The sequence below is a fragment of the Mobula hypostoma genome, chromosome 2 (assembly GCF_963921235.1).
Source record: "Mobula hypostoma chromosome 2, sMobHyp1.1, whole genome shotgun sequence".
In the NCBI taxonomy this organism is placed as follows: Eukaryota; Metazoa; Chordata; class Chondrichthyes; order Myliobatiformes; family Myliobatidae; genus Mobula; species Mobula hypostoma.
In genome coordinates this window covers 19,330,470-19,353,145 of record NC_086098.1, presented here as the reverse complement: position 1 = coordinate 19,353,145, position 22,676 = coordinate 19,330,470, and the positions used below count along the sequence as shown (strand labels likewise).

At 39.7% G+C, this 22,676-nt stretch overlaps 1 protein-coding gene across 1 annotated transcript in view; it reads left to right on the top strand.

The window, feature by feature from the left end:
- The window catches only part of man1a1 (mannosidase, alpha, class 1A, member 1), a 488,943-nt gene that overhangs the window by 425,912 nt on the left and 40,355 nt on the right, over nucleotides 1–22,676 (top strand). The window lies entirely within an intron of this gene.

Here is a 22,676-nt window from a genome sequence, read left to right as displayed (position 1 = left end):
TTTCCTTCCTTTGCACTGATTAGATTAGATTAGATTAGATTAGATTGATTTGCCTGCAGATTGTTTTTGTGCACTGAGAGTCAGTGTGCCTTTTTTTCAATTCTAATGCTGTTATCCTTTTGTTGACTCTGTTGTTCATAAGACTGATCAGTTGTCCCCAAGTAAATAAATATTTACACAAATCCTACCAGAAACATTGTTATTTTTAAAGAGCCCTCGTAAAGAGTGGTGTGTACACATCTGGCATTAAAACTAAACTGTATGGTTCTACAGACACAAGAGGTACTGCGGATATTGGAAATCTAGAGTAATGCACATAATGTGCTGGAGGAGCTCAGCAGATCAACCAGCACCTATGGATGGGAATGAACAGTCAATGTTTCCGGCCTAGACCCTTCATCAGGATTGTTCCCTGCCTTCCTTTAAAAATTATTTGTGTCATGTAGTAGTGACATTTTCATAGGTATTGAACTTTCCCTGTTAATTGATTGACTAGTCAATACTTTAATTTGTCAGAATGAGAAGTGATAAATGACTGATTACCTTGGTTTTAGATATTAGAATTGAGTGTAGTCTCACTATTGTCTGATATTCACAGTTCAACTCTTCATCTTCAATATGTACAATATAATCTTGTTGTTTATTTAATAGGGTCAGAACTGTACTAGAATTATAGAATGATAAAACAGTGAAACAAGCCATTTTTCTCTTAAACTCTGCTGAGATTTTTTTCAGCCTGACTAAACATGATGCTGTAATTGCAAATTTCAAACAGATCTGTAATTCTTTTTAATATCCATGCTGTCAATTCCCCTTTCTTACAGAAGGAAGTGGTCTTAATGTAGGAAGGAAGGATGGTGATATTTAAACAGGTACTTATTTACCTGGGGAGATCCTAGGCTGACACTGCATAGCTTGGACAATGTCTCAGGTCAGCCCTACAGCATGTGTCTCCAGAACAGAATGGTCTGTATTCCCCAGAATGAGAGTTATCACATTCCTTCTTGATACAGAAATTATGGATTTCTTCAGATCTTCAACTGGCTTCTTGTTGGCATGGAGCTAATCTGCAGAACGTATAGGAAACACTATAGCCTGATCATTTCTACCCTGATCCAACAATTCCCCATCTTTACTGCACAAAGAACAAATGCAAATGCACACATTTGAGGGCCAAGCTACAAGCCATTATTAGCTTGTCCATTGAAGTATACAACAATTTTGATGTATATTAACAACAAAATCAAAACACTTCTCCTAACCTACCCCTATTATAGCATTGCCCTCCAGCAATTAAGGTTCAAAAAATATGTGAACAACATGGACCACTTCCCATATCCCTTGAATCAGCTGTTCGTGAAGGCAGATATTGATTAAACTTACTGTTTCCTTCGGTATGTCCATACAGCCTTTAGTTGACTGAAGAAAATAATTTTTGAAGATTGTGACGTTGTCTCAGTGCTCGTGGCCCCAGTGTCCTGGATACTTCTGAATTGTGGTTTACCTACAACAGATATCCCAAAGCACTGGAGAGTGTCCAACAATGCTGACTCTCAAAATACTTTGGAATCCATTATCAGGATGAGTGGCACATGGTCAGCACTCTCTCCAAGATCTCTGTCCTATGCCGGTCAAAATGGCAAAGGAATTTTCATGGTTGCATCTGAGTACCTCAAGTATACCTCTTTTCATTGAATCCTATCATTGAAACCAATCGAATATTGAAAGGCCTCAGTAGAGTGGATGTCAAGAGGCTGCTTACTGTGGTGGGAGAATCTAGGGCTAGAGGGCACAGCCTTAGGCTACGTCCACACTACGCCTGATAATTTTGAAAACAAAGCTTTTTCTCTTCGTTTTGACCTTCCTTCCACACTGAAACGGCGTTTTCAGCCCCTGAAAACGGAGATTTTCGGAAACGGACTCCAGAGTGAATAAATCTGAAAATGCCTAATATCCGTTGCAGTGTGTATGGGGTAACCGGAGCTTTTTAAAACTGCTGTCACGACATGCCGAAACAGATGGCGACAGCGTGGCATTTCATTGTTTTCTTCTTATTATTCTTATTATTACTACCTTATTGTCACCAAAGACTTGATACTAGAGCGTACAATCATCACAGCGATATTTGATTCTGCGTTTCGCAGAACCTAACAATTTCAGCACAGACAGCAACGAGACTGAAGCCAGAAGAGTTAGAAATGCACTCACCAAATACTTTGATCTATAGCTTACTGAATAAATAAGTATACTCACTTTGCCCTGTTTTCTGTCCTTGCTTGTATAAAGGTGCTTTACCTATTTGTGCAAGTACTTCCCTGACAATAGATGTGTAACAGCCTAATGTAACATTGTATGGAAAGACAAGATAACACTGATGCAGACATGTTTTATACATTTAACAAGGTGCTTTATTAAGGCAACAGAGTTAGTCAGTTTTTCAATGTTCCTCGTCAGCCGGGTCATACTGTTCGTGAACTTCCTGTTGGTTGCCTCCAACTGCTCCAGTATTGTTTTTTTAGTTTTAAGTCCTCCTGCGTGAGAGCCAAGAGCAATTTCTTTTAAGTTTTTCTACTCTGTAACTGGACAAGTGCGCACCAAGTATATCGTTTCCTCTTCGCTTGTTTTCTGTGTGTCCTGCGCATGCCCAGTAGGAGGAGATTCGTCCAAGTATCCGTTCTAATGTGGACAGAGATATTTTGAAAAACGCTTAGTGTGGACGGATGCCTGTCGTTTTTACTCGAAACCGGCGTTTTCAAAATTATCCGGCGTAGTGTAGACATAGCCTCAGAATAGAGTGATGTCTATTTAGAATGGAGATGAAGAATTTCTTTAGTCAGTGAGTGGAGAATCTGTGGAATTCGTAGCCACAGGCAGCTGCGGAGCCAATTCATTCAGTGTATTTAAGGCAGAGTTTGACAGGTTCTTGATTAGTCATGGCCTGAAGGGATATGGGAAGAAGGCAGGAGATTGGGGATGAGAAGAAAATGAATCAGCCATGATGAAATGGCGGAGCAGACTTGATGGGAAAAATAAGGCCATAAAACATTGGAGCAGAATTAGGCCATTCAGCCCATTGAATCTGCACTACCATTCCATCATGGCTGATCCTGGATCCCACTCAACCCCATACACCTGCCTTCTTGCCATATCCTTTGATGCCTGACTGATCAGGAAACGATCAGCTTCCACCTTAGATAATCTCACGGACTTGGCCTAAAATGGCCCAAATCTGCTCCTATATGTTGTGGTCTTATGCAAACCCACAAAAGCCTAGCATTAACAGCAAAAGGACTACGTCATGCCTTAATTTACCTTCCCAACTGCCATATCTGCAGCAGAGTCTGCAGGTCCCATATTGGCTTCATTCACATCAGAGCTTACAGAGAAACCGCTGGGGAAGCAAGTCATCCTCAAATGTGAGGGATGGCTGAGTAATAAACTTCGTGAGCCACACTGGGTAAAGATTGCAGATTTCCCATGCTGAATGACATTGGTGAATTAATAGGTTATTCTGACTGCCCAATGGCTTTTGTAGTCTAAAATTAAATTTAGGCATTTCATCCTTAAATTTCAGAATTTTACCAGCTGACTTGGTGTCCATTGAACTTGAGTGGCTGCATTGTTATTTCAAAGCTCTGGATTTCAACAACTGTTTCACTCAAATACTCCAAATACTTCAGTAAATGACTCCCTGGTCATTTACTTGACATTGAAAATTAACTCTGTTTTGCTCTTTTAAAAACGCAGGCTATTACTTTGCCTCATTCTGTCCTGTTTCTCACTTCCCATTCTGGATTCTGATTTTGTATATTAACATTTTGTTTTCTTGTATGAAAGTATCTATTCCTAGTCATAGATGAAAACAGGTAGTCATTGTAAAAACAGAAGTATGTCTGAAATGTACATGTAATATCCAGATCAGTCCAGGAAATGAGAAACGGGACAGAATGAAACAAAGAAGCACCAAGTGTTTTGTCACTGGTAGGGATTATTTGCCAGAGCAACATGAAGAAGATGCCACACTACTGAAAACAGGCATATACAAAGTATGATTTGCAAGCATGAATAACCCATAAATATATACACATTTTATGTATTTATAAGTACATTTATGTATTTTAAAAAATCAGTATATAAATACTGAGAGGTGTGGTGGTGATATAGACTACTCTACCAAAGGAGGTGTAGGGTGTTCTTTCCCTCTGCCATGCTACAGGTCACCCTGGGACAAGGTGTAGCACCTGCTTAGCCCCCTCCCCACCCGATCAGGGTCACATGAAGCCATGGGAGCAGGTGGCGGATGGTCGTATGAACAGCTGGTGCATATCATAAGTTATTTTTACACAACCACTAATGCCAGGCAATCTCTGAAGAGTATTGATAATTGCTGGGGTCACCTGTCTTGTAAAAACACTTCCCAGGAGAAGGCCACCTCTGTGGAAACATTTGCCAACAGTAATCATGGTCATGAGACCATGATCACCTGCGTCATACGACACGGCACATAATGACAATGATAATATAAGTATGCAACATGGGTGAGACATTTGGGAAAAGGTATGGCTATGACAGGATAAGTTAAGAATTGCGAGCAGACAGAGAAAAAAGAGCAAGAATCAAGTGAGTCCTTTCTATGTTGGGTAAGCTCTGAGTAACGGGTGCTGCAGGGAATTGGACCTATGTTAGTAATTTGGATGATAAGATTTAGCATGTTAGAGTCAAAGTTGGCTAGCAGTGTGGACTATGAGATAGAGGCTTCCAGGGGCCAATGACAGACTAAGTGAGTAAGTCAGGGCATGACAGGTGGAATATACTATGGAGAAAAAAAAAGATTGTCTAGTTTGAGAGGGAAAAAATAGAACATACAAATAGAATACAGCAAGTAAGTGATATGTTTGCCTACTTTACAAGTGTTTTCAAATGTTAGAGATGTTTTGCTGCAATGATACCTGGCGAGGACTTCTGCTGTTGTAGCCCATCTACTTCAGTGTTTGATGTAATGTGCATTTAGAAATGCTCTTCTGCACACCACTGTTGTATCCCATGGTTATTTGTGTTCCTGTCACCTTCCTGTCATCTGGAACCAGCTTGGCCAATCTCCTCTGACCTCTCTTATTAACAAAGAATTTTTGCCCACTGAACTGCCACTCACTGAATGTTGTTTTTTTGCACCAATCTCTGAGAACTCCAGAGACTGTTATGTGCAAAAATCCCAGGAGATCTGCAGTTTCTAAGATACTCAAACCACCCCATCTGGCACCGACAATCATTCCACTGTCAAAGTCACTTAAATCACATTTCTTCGCCATTCTGATATTTGGTCTGATCAGCAACTGAACCTTTTGACCATGTCTGCATGCTTTTATGCTTTGAGTTGTTGCCACATGATTGGCTGATTAGATATTTGCATTAATGAGCAGGTGTACAGGTGAATCTAATAAAGTGACCACTGAGTATATAGGCTGCAGTGAGATTGTAAATGAAATATTGTGTACACCTGATCTTCCTGTTTAAGAAAGGAATGCAGCAAAGGTTAATTAGATTGATTTCTGAGTTAGAAGAGGGTTAGTCAAAAAAGGAGAGATTAAATAGATTATATGTGCTACCGTAGAAGACTCAGAAGTATATTCATTATAAAGGTCAATAGAGATTAAGCCAATCGAAGGATCTGACAGACAGTGAATGTGGAGGAAATTGTATTAAAACTAAAGACTTGCCATGAAGAAATGAATCTCGGGGTTTTATATGGTGACGTATATGTAATGCGCTGTAATGGCTTCTCTGTAATGTTTCACTGCTGAAGTAATGATTTCTCTGTAGCAGCAATATTTGGGTTATGGCTGGAGATAACAGGACTTGGTATGCATGTTAGCCAATCAGGATTTTGTTGCCCTGTCTTGTGAATCTTCAAGGAGTTTATTTCATGGGCTTTTGCCAGAGAAAGAGAGAGGTGAGGAGAGAAGACGCAAATGGAGAGATTTGGTAGACCGCCAGTTGGGGTGGACTCGGAGCAAGGGTCCGAAGGGCAGCAACGATCGGAGGAGGTCGATGGTGAACGATCAGCTTATCAATGAGCTCCAACTTTGCACACAGACTGTTTAATAAGATTGGGCCTTTTTTTTCTTTTATTTCATTTCTCTACTAACCATATAGTCAAATTAAGAGTTATAAAGCTTAATCGTTTAATTGCATATTGTGTACTGTTTGTTATTTTGAGGTACTGATTTTGTAACAGGGGACACATCGCGCAGCATCCACCCAAATGAGATTTAAGTTTGGCTGGGCCGGGGGTTATCACCCCCAATATTAAGCCGCTAGGCGAAGGGAGAGTTACATATATGTACTTTGATAATACTTTGTGAACTTTGATGATGTCATTGAATGGTGGGAATAGTCACATTAGAGTGAGTGGCCTATCCCTGTTCATCACAACCAAAATGCTGGAGGAACTCAGCAGGTCAGGCAGCATCGATGGAAAAGAGTAAAAGATGCCAGAATAAAAAACAGGGAGGGAGGGTAAAGAGGCTAGCTGGAAGGGACTGGACCATAGGAGAAAAACATGGGGTAGTAACAGGCAGTTGAGATGAAATAAAAGGCCAGAGTGGGCAATAGAGGGTGGGGTGGGGGGAGGATTTTTTCACCAGAAGAAGAAATCAATGTTCATGCCATCAAGTTGGAGGGTATCCAGATGGAATATAAAGTTTTGCTCCTCCACTCTGAGGGTGGCCTCATCTTGGCACAAGAGGAGCCCATGGATCAACTCCTGTTCATATTTCTTTACAGATTAATCTGTGGGATTGATATTGATTATCAATTACAGTATATTCTCGTTCATTTTTAAGCATTTCAAATTAATTATAAGAATTTATTGCTAAAGTACTGGGATGAGTCGGGGATTTAGCATGGACGGTGACAAAATATTCATGATATTTTTCACAACAAGGTACTGCAAATATCAAAGTGGTCTTGGTTATCTCATTTGTAAGCAGAGGGCATTACCTCGTTGCTAGTGTGATGGAACGTTTAACACATGTTTGTCTAAAATCATAGTCAATTGAGTCATATCAGAATCACACAAATCCAAACAGATTAGATATTGTAACAAATGAACATTATTGGTGTCTGCTCATGCAAAATCTAATAATTTTATCACGTACAAATAAACAGAACTATCTGGTTAACGTACTCCTCACAAATATGAATCAACACGCTTTTGACACTTGTGGTACGAAAGTATTGGGGGAATTAGAATGAAACCTGGAACATAACATTAAGTGTTCCTTATGTTGTTCTGGTGTTTGAAGATGATATATGAATTTATTCCTGGAGGGTATGGTCCACAACCAAGAGTTGACCTGACAAAGAAATTGTGTTTGTAAGTGGGGGGGGGGGGGGGCAGGAAGCAAGTGTTTTAATATCTTTGGAGTATTGAACAGATTTGTATGGAGTTCAGTTGTCCTGTGAGTATGAATTGATTATGCATAGCATTGTCTTCCAAGAAAATGAAATGGCACACCTGTTCGTTATCATTTGGTTCAAACAAATGGAGCAATGCCTTCTCCCATAACTGCAGCATGTTGTCATTTGTGTAAAGTATTAATGTCTGGTGCAGCTCTAGTTTCCTTATTGATAAACAATACTAAGCATTGTATAAATTAGAAAAAAATGTTCCATATTTCTCATCATGGTTGCTTTTAGTTTGACAATATGACTGCCTCCTGAATTCTCATTCTGGACCGAGGCCTTTTTCCCTAGTGCGATATTTCTTCTTTCAGGCTTCAATTGACACACATTTTTGTTACTCAAGTATCACAAGTCACAATGCATTACTTTGCTTTACATTTGTATTTACCAGATAATTGCATTTATTTCTAATTTCTAAACGTGCTAGCAAATGTGTGAGTATGATGGTGCTCCATTCTGACATAATGCTTAATCCAATTAGACTTGTTTAGATGTAATATGACTTGATTAGTTACAATAATGGGGTTTAAACGTGCAGTGGCATAGCAGTTAGCATAATGTTTTACAGAGCCAGAAATTAGAAGAATAGGGTTCATTTCTCACCACTGTCTGAAAGAAGTTTGTGCATTCCCTCCATGGCCGGTAACTTTCCTCCAGGTGCTCTGGTTTCCTTGCGCATTTCAAAGGCTTACAGGTCAGGGTCAGTAAATTGTGAGCACAAACACCAGAAAATCATCAGAAACTGGGAATCCAAAGCAACAGACACAAAGTGCTGGGGGAATTCAACAAGTCAGGCAGCATCTATGGAAAGGAATAAACAGCCGACATTTTGCGCCAGGACTTTGTAGTAAATTGTATGCATGCCATGTTGGTGCCAGAAATGTGATGACGCTTGTGGGGCTCCCCCCCAGCACGTCTCCAGGCTGTGTTGGTTGTTGATGTAAACAACACTTTTTACTGTGTGTTACGATTTTTCAATGTACATGTGAGTGTAGGTGCAAACTGAAGGATCACACAGAGTAGGTGTTCAGAATAACAGGTGATTTATTAAAAACTGGTGCACACCAGCTGATCTACCTGAGCACGAATTTGGTTCACCTTTTACATTCTCTTTTGATGAGATTACCAGTAAAATTGGTAATAAAAATTACTGGTAAAGAGTAGAGCTAGGGCTTTACTCTTTGGAGAGAAGGAGGATGAGAGGAGACATGATAGAGGTGTACAAGATAATAAGAGGAATAGATAGAGTGGATAGCCAGCACTTCTTCCCTAGGGCACCACTGCTCAATACAAGAGGACATGGCTTTAAGGTAAGGGGTGGGAAGTTCAAGGGGGATATTAGAAGAAGGTTTTTTACTCAGAGAGTGGTTGGTGCGTGGAATGCACTACCTGAGTCAGTGGTGGAGGTAGATACACTAGTGAAGTTTAAGAGACTACTTATACAGGTATATGGAGGAATTTAAGGTGGGGGCTTATATGGGAGGCAGGGTTTGAGGGTCGGCATAACATTGTGGGCTGAAGGGCCTGTACTATGCTGTACTATTCTATTTTCTATCTAACTATCTATAAGTTACATTTTGATAACAGTATGGTGGCCACAGGAAAATCTTAATTAAGCAATGGACTGGATCCTGATTACAGGAGTGATTGTCCACACGTTTAACAGTAAATCCAGTTTCCTATTACAACAATGGATGCATGCTATCAGACTCCTGAACCTTGGATGGCATCATTGCTGCGTTCTATGTCTCTGCTTCTAGGTTTTGTCTGCAGTTTCCTCTTACCACATTAGCACAATCCACATCACGATTTACTAGCTACTAGCCCTCGCTATTCATTCCCCTACAACAGTTACAAATAAAGTTAATCTCTGATCTTTAATCTTAATCTTTAATTAAATAAATATTCTTATTCACCAGTGTTAGTTCTAAGGCCTAGTATCCGGGGCTTATCAAAACTCAATATCGGTTCATATGCATTGCACAGGACGAAAGCTTTGGTAACCAAAAATTTGCAAATTTAGTCCCCATAGTATTTAGTACTATGATTGTGAAGTCTGTGAAAATATTTGATTGATTTTAAATTTTGTTTGATTTTGTTGCTGAGTCTTTCATCTCAAAGTAGTGCTTTAAAAAGTAACTTAATTTAATTTTTGGTCCCCTAATCTGAGGAAAGACATCTTTGCCATAGAGGGAGTACAAAGAAGGTTCACCAGATTGATTCCTGGGATGGCAGGTCTTTCATATGAAGAAAGACTGGATGAACTGGGCTTGTACTCGTTGGAATTTAGAAGATTGAGGGGGGATCTGATTGAAACGTATAAGATCCTAAAGGGATTGGACAGGCTAGATGCAGGAAGATTGTTCCCGATGTTGGGGAGGTCTAGAACGAGGGGTCACAGTTTGAGGATAGAGGGGAAGCCTTTTAGGACCGAGATTAGGAAAAACTTCTTCACACAGAGAGTGGTGAATCTGTGGAATTCTCTGCCACAGCAAACTGTTGAGGCCAGTTCATTAGCTATGTTTAAAAGGAAGTTAGATATGGCCCTTGTGGCTACAGGGGTCAGGGGGTATGGAGGGAAGGCTGGGTTCTGAGTTGGATGATCAGCCATGATCATAATAAATGGCGGTGCAGGCTCGAAGGGCCGAATGGCCTACTCCTGCACCTATTTTCTATGTTTCTATGTTTCTATGTTTTTAAAATTTTTTGAGACATCCAAAGAAAGAGTTATGTATTCACTTTCCAACGGTTCAAGATCATTGTGAAAATTTGGTATTCTATTACTGCTCCCGAAACAATTGCTATACTTTAGCCTTTCTCATTTGTACAGCCTTGCCTGCTTCATGACCTTATCAAAGCATCGAAAATGCTGACATTTTAGAGGTTATTTGTGAACCTGTCTAATTCACTGTACGACGCCAGCAGTGTGATCTTCATTGAAGTCCAGGAGCGTGCAGTACTGTGGATCATGTTCAGAGCTCTGATTTATTTTGTTTCAAGGAAAATGTGATACATTATAGACAGTACAAATATGAAGAATGTAAAAGACAAACAAAATACATTGGAGACACTCAGCAGATGAGGTGGGGTCTGTTGCTGAACAAGGTAACAACAGGAGGCCTTTTAGCCTCTCAGGCCTGTTCTACTATTTAGTATCTTTTCCAGGTTCTGGAAGCATGATCCTTAACAACCTTTTCTAACTAAACTTTCATTAACCTTAGCTTAAGTTGACCCAGACTCAACAGTCTTGAGGTGGACAGAAAGTTTCAGATTTCCTCTACTATTTGTGTAAAAAAAAAGCTTCCCAATAGCATCTGTAGACAGGCATGTGGTATTATTAGGGACATGCTTCCATTCCAGTTGAAATAATTTTTCACTATATATCCTAGCACATCATTTTATTGTCTTCGCCATCTCAATTACATGGCCCTTAACCTTCTATACCCAATGCAAGAGAGTAGAATTCTGTACTATGAAAACTGTTGTCATCATTTCAACCTTTTAACCCTGCTATCTTACTGGTAAATTTATACTGTATACAATCTAAAGTTCGAAGTTCAAATTGGATGTATTGTCAAATATGTATATGTCACCATATACTATCCTGTAATTTATTTGCTCATGGGAATTCACAGTAGGTACAAAGAAACACAATAAGATCAGTGAAAACTACACACAAAGATAGACAAACAACCACTGAACAAAAGGGTACAAACTGTACAAACACAATAGAGAAATAAATAATATTGAATTAGAGTTGTTGAGTCCTTGAAAGTGAGTCCGTAGGGTTGTGTAATCAGTTCAGTGTTGAGATGACTGAAGTTATCCATGCTGTTCAGAGAAGCCTGATGGTTGACACATAATAACTTGGTGGTGTGGGACCAAAGTCTCCAATCTGAGGCTAGTATCTCCATCCTGTAACTGATCATCCAAAACAGAGGATATTCTAAACAGAGCCTAGCCAGAGCTTTACCAAGCAGTAACTTTCACCCCTTGGTATTCTTGTCCTTCCCTCTAAATCCTCTCCCTGCCCCGCCCCAACATCTGTACTCTTTGAGAATAAGATCAATGTTCTGTTACTATTGTAAGTAATATTTTCTACATGTCCATTAATTTTTATGTCCTTATGTATGTGGATCCTTAAATCTTTCCATTTATCCATTACTTCCAATCTACCAGAAGTACTTTCAGTATGATTTTTTTTTAGATCCAAGGTGGATGATTTGCATTTCACATATTGATCATTGTTGGCCAGAATATATTCACTCAGTTGATCTATTCTTGTCCATTTCAACTTTTTTTGGTATGTCCCTGAAGTTAATGGCAACAGCAGCTCTGAATATATGGCTTACTGTTCCTCGATCTGTAAATCTAGTGAAAGGTTAGAATCTCGATACAAATCCCTGGAGGGCATCACTAGTTACAACCCGGCAATTAGAGTATGAACTGTTATCCACATGTTTTTCCCCCTATCCCACAGTCAATTCCAGACCCAAGGCAATAAGTTACCCATAATTCATGTACTTTTATTTTTCTCTTCATCCTCCGATGTGTAACTGTATTGAAAATCTTTGGGGAGATGTGTAAATTATATCCAAGCACTTTTTTTTTAACCAGTAATCTCCTCAAAAGTGTGATATTGAATATTGTAAATACTGGATATTTATTTCAAACTTACAGTATTTGATTTTTACCTTTCCAAATCCATGTTGGCTCTGTCTGATCAGCTTATATTATTTCCATTGCTCAGTTTCCCTATCTCTGATAGCTCATTCTGGTAACTTCACCACACAGGGCATGAGCCTAGTAAGTCTAAAGTTTTCTAGTTTATCTCTGTGACTCTCCTTATTATATATTAACAAAAGTTGGCAAAAAAGTCAATGTGAAGTAAAAGTTTTTTTAATAGCAGCCGCAACTTCTTCATCTTTTAAAGGCTTTGAGTGGAAATCATGGACCTTACCTGCCCTTAGTTTCATTAGCTTCTCCAGCATCAAAACATGAATTGTGATATTTCAGGTATGAAGTCTCCCTTACATCCAAGCATGGTAGCAAGATAGAACCCAGTCAAATAAGTCAGCCGTATTGGAATGGTGGAGCAGACTTGATGGGCCAAATGTCTTCGTTCTACTCCTATGTCTCATAATCTTCTGGTGTGAACGTGTGGTGAGTGGCACTGAATTCTTGGACTGACACAATGCAGATGATAGAACCATTGTTCAAGAAAAACAAAGACAGTTATGAAGTGAATGGAGCATGGTTAAGGTAGCATTCTAAATTTAGAACTTAAAAAGAAGATTTTTGGGTGACTTTTCTCTTCTACACCCCACACCCACAAAATAAAATGGTGCTGACAGTGAATGCCATGGGTGTGAAATTCAAAACCACCAAAACCAATATTTAAGAATGTTTAAGAATATTTTACTGAATTGAACATTTAAGTCCAGTCTGAAATTCTATTTCTGTTAATTCCTAAGAAAAAAAATCAAAATGCAAACAAGTTGATAAGCATTGTCTGTTGCAGAAGACATCTGGATACTAGTTTCATTGCAAATGGAAGTGATTTTTGTGTCATTGAAAGTAAACTTTTTCTTTAGTGACATAAAATGGAAGGATAAACTTGGTTCCTGTCCAGTCTGCCTGACCATGAATAAACTCAGTGGCCACTTTATTAGGTACCTCCTGTTCCAATAAAGTGGCCTTTGGGTGTATATGTATGGTCTTCTGATGCTGCAGCCCACCTGCTTCGAAGTTTGACATGATGTGAGTTCAGAGATGTCCTTCTACATATCATTGTAATGTGTGGGTTACTTGAGTTACGGTTGCCTTCCTGGCAGCTTGAACCACTCTGGGCATTGTCCTCTGATGTCTCTCATTAACAAAGCATTTTTGCCCACCGAACTGCCACTTACTGGGTGTTTTTCTTTGGTTTGTTTTTGCACCATTCTCTGTAAACTCTAGAGACTGTTGTGTGTGAAAATCCCAGGAGATCAGTAGTTTCTACAATGCTCAAACCACCCCATCTAGAACAACAATCATTCCACAGTCAAAGTCACCTCATGCAGATTTCTTCGCCATGCTGATGTTTGGTCTGAACAACAACTGAGCCTCTTGACCATGTCTGCGTGCTTTTAAGCACTGAGTTGTTGCCACATGATTGGCTGATTAGAAATTTTTATTAGTGTGCAGGTGTACAGGTGTACCTAATAAAGCAGCCGCTGAGTGCACGTGTCGCCGTTGATTCACTGCATTTTCCTAACCTGTTATTGACGGGAGAATTTGCTTATTTCCTCTGTTCTTTAAATAGAAATTTTCTGAGGGAATATTGTGCATTAGATAGCTTGCCGTGAGTCAGAGACCCCACTGCTAGCTCATTATCTATGAATACTGCAATTATGCGTGCGATAGAGTGACCCGTGAAAAAGACCAGTAAGGCTGAATATTTAAAATTGATCTGATTGGGATATTGAAATATTAAAATTAATCACATTGTAAATAAGGAAGAAATAAGTTGTTTGGTGCATTAGCTGTGGATTTAATCTTAGCTTCAAGTTTATCAACCGCAGAGCAATATAGGGAATAACTTTCGATAGAAACTGAGCGAAGATGGTATACTCTGGCATCGAGGATCATGGATACAGAGTTTAAAAGGCAGCAATGCCCGGAAGGTACATGTTATTGATGAATGAAGAGGTATAAAGTTCAGAAATTGAGATCAGAGCTAGAGCTGCCATGGCCATCAAAAAATGATGGAGCAGGTACAATAGGACAAATGAGCTGCCTCATTTCCCATGTAGTTTAGTCACGACCTGCCCGTTCATTGCGGCAGAAATTGACTTGAGTCCTCATCCACCACCACTGCTGGCGCTTTCTAACCACTCGCGCTATTCCTTCCCTATTATACTGTCATCCATGAAACCAATAGGTGCAGCTGGAATTAATTTCTATCTTTTTGCATGAAAATCTTCCTGAGAGCAGAAAATCATAACAAAATCACAGCGTGAGAGATGACTATTCAATCCATTGTATCAAAGCTGATCAAAACAAAAACCCACATTATTTTGGACTGTTTCTTTGTCAAAACTCTCAGACTTGTCATGCTTTGGGTACAAAAAAATTACTTTGAGAATCAGTATTAGGTTTATTATCAGTCTTACTGGGAGGAGGGATGGAGATAAGTTTCTACCAAAGGATCTGTAAATTGCTCCTTCCCTCCACTAGCTGGCTGCTCACCATTGGGCAAGGTGCCCCCCCCCCCCGCCATGATCAGGATCACGTGAAGCCACGGGAGCAGTTGGTGGATGGTCATACGGGTAGCAGGTACATATCACAAGAATTCCTGTTGTTTACATATCACAAGTGCTGGTTATGCGACCATTAACACCAGGCAGACAATCTTTGAAGAGTATTGATACTGGCTGGAGTCACCTGTCTTGAAGGAAATAGCAAACCACTCCTGCAGAAAAAATTGCCAAGTACAATCATGGTCATAAGATTGGCAGCTCTTGGGCTGTATTCCCTGGAGTCTCACAGCTCTTGTGCTGTATTCCCTGGAGTTCAGGAGAATGGCAGGGGATCTCATTCTGAATGTTTAAAGGCCTGAACAGATTAGATATGGCAAAGTTATTTCCCATGGTAGGGGATTCTAGGACAAGAGGGCACGACTTCAGGATCCTTTTAGAACTGAGACGTGGAGAACTTACTTTAGTTAGAGGGTGGTAAATCTTGGAAATTGTTGCCACAAGTGGCTGGAGACCAAGTCATTGGGTGTATTTAAGGCAGAGATAGATAGCTTCTTGATTAGCCTGGGCATCAAAGGGTATGGGGAGAAGGCAGGGGAGTGGGGATATCTGGAAGAATTGGATCAGCCCTTTTGATGGCAGAGCAGACTCGATGGGCTGAATGGCCTACTTCTACTCCTATATCTTATGGTTATGCGACACAGCACAGTCTTATATGATGGGAAATTTGTTGTTTTGCAGCAGGAGTACAGTGCAAAGATGTAAAATCACTATAATTGACATAATAAATAAATAGTATAAAAGAAGGATAGCATGTAGGGTAAATCACAAACGAGAAAATCTGCAGATGCTGGAGATCCAAAGCAACACACACAAAATGCTGGAGGAACTCAGCAGGCCAGGCAGCATCTATGGAAAAGAGTAAACAGTTGATGTTTCGGGCTGAGACCCTTCATCAGGACTGGAAAAAAATGATGAGGAGTCAGAGGTGGGGGGAGGTGAGGAAGGAATAAAAGGTGATAGGTGAAACCAGGAGGGGGGAGGGGCGAAGTAAAGAGCTAGGAAGTCGATTGGTGAGAAAGAGCTGGAGAAGGGGGAATCTGATAGAAGAGAACAGAAGGCCATGGAAAAAAGGGAAGTGGGAGCAGCACCAGAGGGATGTGATGGGCAGATAAGGAGATAGGAAGAAAGGGGGAAATGGGAATGGAGAAAGGTGAAGAGGGGTGGGTAATTACTGGAAGTTCGAGAAATCAATGTTCATGCGGATAGAATATAAAGTGTTGCTCCTCCAACTTGATGTCGGGTTGTGCCTGAGATGGTGCTCACTGTGGCTACAACCTTCTACAGCTTCTTGCGATCCTGTGGATTATAGCCTCCATACCAGGCTGTGATGCAACCAGTCAGAATGCTCGCCACTGTAGAAATTTGCAAGTCTTTGATGATGGGCCAGATCTCCTCAAACAGTAGAGCTACTGGCATACATTCTCCATCAATGTGTTGGGCCCAGGAGATACTCTGAGATGTAGACATCCAGGAACTGAAACCTGCTCACCCTTTCCAAAGCTAACCCCTCAGTGGGGTCTGGTGTGAGTTCTCCTGAATTCCTCTTCCTGAATTTCACAATAATTTCCTTCTGGCTGTTGTTGCATATGAGGCTGTTGTTGCAACTGATCCAGCTCATTCCTGTACTCCTCTCTGTTGCCTTCTGAGATTTTACCAACAACTGTGTTGTCATTTGAAAATTTATAGATAGTGTTTGAGCTGTAACCACAGAGTTATGAGTGTAGAGCAGGGGTCCCCAACCTTTTTTCACCGCGGACCGGTTTAATATTGACAATATTCTTGTGGACCGCCAGACCGGAGTGGGGGAGGTGTTCAAGTAGGGTTAAACTCACCTCAACATGTCTTTTACAGTTAGGGCTGCCAACTTTCTCACTCCCAAATAAGGGGCAAAATTAGCAGTCTAATCCCGGGACACCTTACCCCAGGAAAGACTACCATGACCATGAAGCCTTGCGCGGGCACCTGTGTACGCATGCGTGACGTACACATGTGATCTGCGCATGCGCGTACGTGCTGATTTTTCCCACACAAATCGGTTTTGCCTTCATCTTCCCGACTATACTGTACATACATTATTTCTACTTTATATAGGCTGTGTATTTATCATATCATTCCTGCTTTTACTATATGTTAGTGTTATTTATTTTTAGCTTTATATGTTATTTGGTATGATTTGTTAGGTTAGTTTTTGGGTCTGGGAACGCTCAAAAATCTTTCCCATATAAAATAATGGTAATTGCTTCTTTGCTTCACACCATTTCAGCATAAAAGAGTTTCATAAGAATGCTCTATCTTAGCGGGGGAAATACGGGACAAACCAATTTAGCCCAATATAAGGGATATCCCGGCAAATACGGGACAGTTGGTAACCCTATGTTGAAGTTCAACAGTGCGTGACAGGGAATGAGGAAAGGTGCAGCTGACTCGTATCGTTTCCTCACGGCCTGGTAGCACATGCTTTGCGGCCTGGTACTGGTCCGCGGCCCGGTGGCTGGGGACCGCTGGTGTAGAGCAGTAGGCTAAGCACACACCATTGACGTGTACCATTTGTCTCGAGTCTATTGGAGGTAGATCGGCAGGGTGATTGGTGAAAAGTGCTCGGAGAAATATGTCTGACAGCAAGAGTGAAATGCAAAACTTGCCTTATTAATTTTTAGAGTGAAATGAGAGACAGCTGCTGTCAGAGGATCAATAGGTGAGGAACTTGAGGATATGGACTTGGAATTCAGTATATTAGTTTACAAAGATGTATTCTGACCAATGAAGACAGAGTGACAAGTGACTGAATGTGTACAGAGCAGAATTCATCTATATGGGTATTTAATAAGTTGGAGTTTGGATGGTTGGAGACCTTTTACAGCATTTTGTCAGCTAGACTTGATTTGACTAAAAACCAGAGCTCTAGGTTTTTTTGCATGTTAATGAAACAAGAGAGTTCAATAAGAGAGTTGTAGTATTCAGCTAGCATTGATTGGTTTCACTATAGTAAATCCAATATGTTCTTGGCATCAATTTAAAAGATATTTGAGCATATTAAATATGGAGAGGATTTTGGCACCGACCTCCAGTGCTGCACCCAGAAAATATTTGATGACCTTTCATACATGGCACATCAACATGCCTTCACAAATACCAACAAATTTGTAGGCTATTGTTTTTTTTACTTATCATGATCACTTGGATTTATGTAGTTTGTTGTCAGATACTAAAAATGCCCCAAAATGCAGCGTCTTTATTGAGGTTATGTAAACAAAGGTGACAAAGAATGGTGGACATTCAAAAGGACAACACCCTCTGGTCTAATCTTTGACAATACAGTGCTTCCTATCAGTCCTGGTTTAAATTAGTCCTGAAGCCCTGAAGTGAATATTAAATTTGTGACTTAATGACATTCTTTTGAGACTGCTACCAAATGAGCAGACTTTCAAAACCTTTTTTAACATCTTGTCCAGTAAGGTCAGTCCCTTATTGAAAATAAAATGTCAAGCCTAATATTTTTGTGAAATTATAAGTGTAGATATATATGAGTAATTCACTGATTGAATAATAATTTATTTGCTGAAAATTTGAACAATGGTTTCTCAAATATTTGCCTTTTTACATCAGCATAGAATTATATAGAAATCACAGCATGGGCACAGCTCCTGTCATCAATGTCAGTTTTTATCTTCCACATGAGCAAATTAATTCTAATCACATGAACATTCTCCACTGCCATTTCTCTTCAACCCAATTCCTTTCATCCAGCTTTTCAATCAAATGTTGATTGTTTCTGGATCAAGTGATCGCAGTGTAAATCTTGCTGCTTAGCTAATTCCTAATGATATAGTATACCTTTGAGTTCGTTCATTCCTTCAATAGCGCATTACATTATGAGTAATTTATAATCCAACTTTATCATCAAAGATGAGTGCCTGAAGCATCAATGTCAGCCCCAGCTGTGCTAAGTTGGTAGGGTTACGCTTAGTTTATCAAATACTGTGGACGGCAGTATTTTTGTTTTGCATGACTTATGCACATATAAGAGAAAAAGGATGTGCTTTATTTTAGACAACATGTTTAATTTAGATATACAGCACGGTAACAGGCTTTTCCAGCCTAATGAACCTGTATTGCCCAAACACATCCTTCTGACCAGTTAACCTACTAACTGGTATGTCTTTGGAATGTGGGAGGAAACTTGAGCACCCGGAGGAAACCCATGTGGTCACAGGGAGAATGTACAAACTCTTAACTGACAGGCAGCTTTACATGACCCTGCTCAGATTTGGGGGGGGGGCGTTAAGCAGGTGTTACAACTTGCCCAAGGGTGACCTGCAGACTTAACAGGGGGAAGAAGTGCCGAACACCTCCTTTGGCAGAGACGTATCTCCACCCCGCCACCCATAACTGTGTACAGTTATTCATTTGATCACAATGAAATCTCACAAACATTATATTGGGTAAATGGCCAGTTCAACTACCAACTCAGGGAGTCAATATCAACTCAGCATAAGGGAGAACTTCGGATAGTATTATTGGGTCCACCTGAATAAAGAGCAGGCTGGTAGGTTTTTGGTCTATTCTTCGTCGAGTAATTTTTAATAGTAATAGAACATCCGGTCAGTATGCCATCGAAGAATCGGCATAAATTATGTTTTAAAGGGAGGTGCGAGTTAATATTGGACCACTGGAAAATGATGCTGGTGCGGTAGTAATGGGAGACAAAGAAATGGCAGATGAACTTAATGGGTACTTTGCACCATTCTTCACTGTGGAAGACACTAGCAGTGTGTCAGAGGTCTGTGAATGTCAGGGAGCAAGAGTGAGTGTCATTGCTATTACAAAAGAAAAAGTGCTAGGAGTGATTCTTGAAAGAACATGACCAATGCATCCATTATCTCTTCAGCAACCTCTCTTAGGACTCTGGGATGTAGTCCATCTGGTCCAGGTGACTTATCCACCTTAAGACCTTTGAGTTTGCCTAGCGCTCTTCTTTTCTTCAAGTTTCCACTACAGGAAGATTGTATTGTTTGGTGTACAGATGAATGACAATAAACTTGAAACTGAGGCTTGATATCATTCAGAACAAAGGAGTTTGCTTGATTGGCACTACCATCCTTCAGTTAGACTTCCATTAGAATATCAAATCTACAGCGTGTATCATCTCTACAACTTGCCAGCATTCCTTCATTGCACGTCTGAATCCCAGGATCTTGACGGTCTAAAAATACAAGTGGTGGGGTGAGTAGTACAGCACCACCTGCATTTTCCCTTCTGGTGCCTCACCTCTTTTCCAGTGATACTCACTCCTCCTGAAAGAATTTGTAAAAAGTAGTGCATCTTGAAACAACAACCTTTAAATCAAAATGTCCCAAACCACTTGCAGATAAAATAAACCCTAACACATCAGGATGAACAGAAGGAAGAGAGCAGAACCCCAGAACCACTTCTTGCTGTTTGCTACTATAATTGTCAACTTTATCTACATATTCCTGTCCACCTTTCACACTCTCCTTACTTACCAAGGATCTTATCATTCTGCTTTTTTTTAAATGGAAGGACTCTGTCCTTTGAGAAAGAGAGGGCCAAAAATCACAAACCTCTGAGGGGGGTAAAGAAATTCTCATGTATATCTGAAATATTCGTTTTGAATAATAGCCTTTTAACCTCACGCCTCTCCCTGAGTTCTTAAATCTCTAAGGAGGAAGCAATCTCTACACGTTCACCCTGTCAAGATCTTTCCACATCTTGCATGTTTCACTCATGTCCCCTTTAATTCTGCTGAACTCCAGGGGATAAAGCTCAGCCTTTCCTCCTAAGCCAGCTCACTGATTCCAGTTATTAGTATAGTAGATCTTCTCTGAACTCCTTCCAATACACTAACATAAGGAGAATTACAAATCATGTCAATAAGGAGAGTAGTGCTGTACATAGTGTTCATTTTTCTTATAGTATGGGTCCAAAATTGTATTTATTCTGCTGCATTTATAAAATTTGTTGGAGATGGGGATTGAGCCCAAGTCACTGGCTTTGTATGGCAGTAGCTCTACCAGCTATGTCACCATGTTGCCCTGTTCTTGATATCACACAGAGGGAATCATGTTAACGGTTAGCAATAAGCAGGTTCTGAGATACAGAGAAAGAAGGGCAAGAGAAAAGAGTACAGAAGATTGCAAACAGGAGAGATAATAGTGCAAGGTAAAAGAAGGTTATAATAGGATTAATATATGTGTTCAGAAGAAATGTAAATGAAAGAAGCAGAATTTTTATCTGAAATCGTTGGACATCTTGTTGAGTCCTGAAGACATGAATATGATTAATGGGTAATTCAACTTATTGGTTTAAATTTCCAGAATATTGAATAGACTGTTTAGTTCTACTATAAGCCAAGATACTTTGGACATCTAAACAAGATTTTGAATATTTCACTAAATGTGCTAAATTTAAATTTTGTTGCTAAATCATAAAGGTTTAATTCAAAGTTCAAAGTAAATTTTATTATATATGTATATATATGACATCATATACAACCCTGAGATTTCTTGTGGGCATACTCAGTAAATCTATAGAATTGTATAAAATTGTAAATATAACAGGATCAATGAAAGATAAACTAGAGTGCATGCAGCAGAGCCTCCTAAAATACAGCCTCTTGTTTAAAAGCATCATTCAAAATATTTTTGAGATAATTGTAAATAAAGAGAGGCAAATTTTTCCAATCAACAGAGTAGAAGTTTATTTTATACAGTGTATTATGTGTCACATCCAATTAAATTGAAGTTCATTTACATTTATTCTGTGGGATAGCCTCATGCAGTTTCTCCAAAGAAAATTCTCATGAATGAGAAAGAGTCAAAGGAAAAAGGATGCATCCAATATCTGATAATATTTCAGGTTGATTTCAGACTTTAGTGATTTGGTTTAAAAAAACATATAAGTTGAACCTGTACTTTCATCTCACTTTATATTATGTTTTTCTTTCTTTTTTTTTGCTTTCAGCCTTCACATTGGTTTAGATTTACTCTTCAATAGTAATTGGGATTGCTAATAAAATAAGTCATTTTGTCACAATGCACTGTATGCTTTGTAGTATCCCACTAACTCACTTCTGGCCTGCTGCAAACCAGCATTTACAGAATCATTAAATAACACTTGAAGCAAGATCCCACTTGTGTTCCATATTGAATTGGAAGATGAACCACATGTTCCATGTACTTCCCTACTCATCACATTACTGACCGTTGTGTTCCACATCTTGCCATGAGTCTCTTGGTTACCCTTTGCCATTTCCCACCACTCCTCCACTTGGTGACTGAACACAATAATGCTGCAGCAATCAGGCAGCACCAGGCAGCAGCACAAATTCTCATTCTGGTCCAGCTTATCAGAGAAAGAAAGATAGTCTATTGTCAGCTGAGTACAGTAGAAGGTCTGCATTATGGGAATAGATTTTTCTGTGACTTCCAAGCTGTGGGTTGGTTACTCTAATAATAGAAGCACACTGAACATTTGCAATAAATAAGCAGTAATTATTCATAGAGGTGTGGCGCGTGGCCAAGTGGTTAAGGCATTGGACTAGCGATCTGAAGGTTGTGAGTTCAAGCCCCAGCCGAGGCAGCGTGTTGTGTCCTTGAGGAGCCTATAAGGCTCGGGACAGACTTTAACTTTTTTTAACTTTAATTATTCATAGCAGTTACAAAGTTTAATACCACTTCAGCAACATAGATAGACTTGTGTTGTGGCAACTTTTAAAATTTAGTGAATTTTATATGCTTTATCACAAATTGCAATTTTCATTTAGTGAAGTCATTGCTAATGAATTCCATTTTGCTCTTGATATTGATAATTGCCCATTTTTTTGAGTCTTTATGTATTTAAATATTTGATCCTTCCTTTTAAAATAGTTTAGTTATGTTTAATAAAAAATGA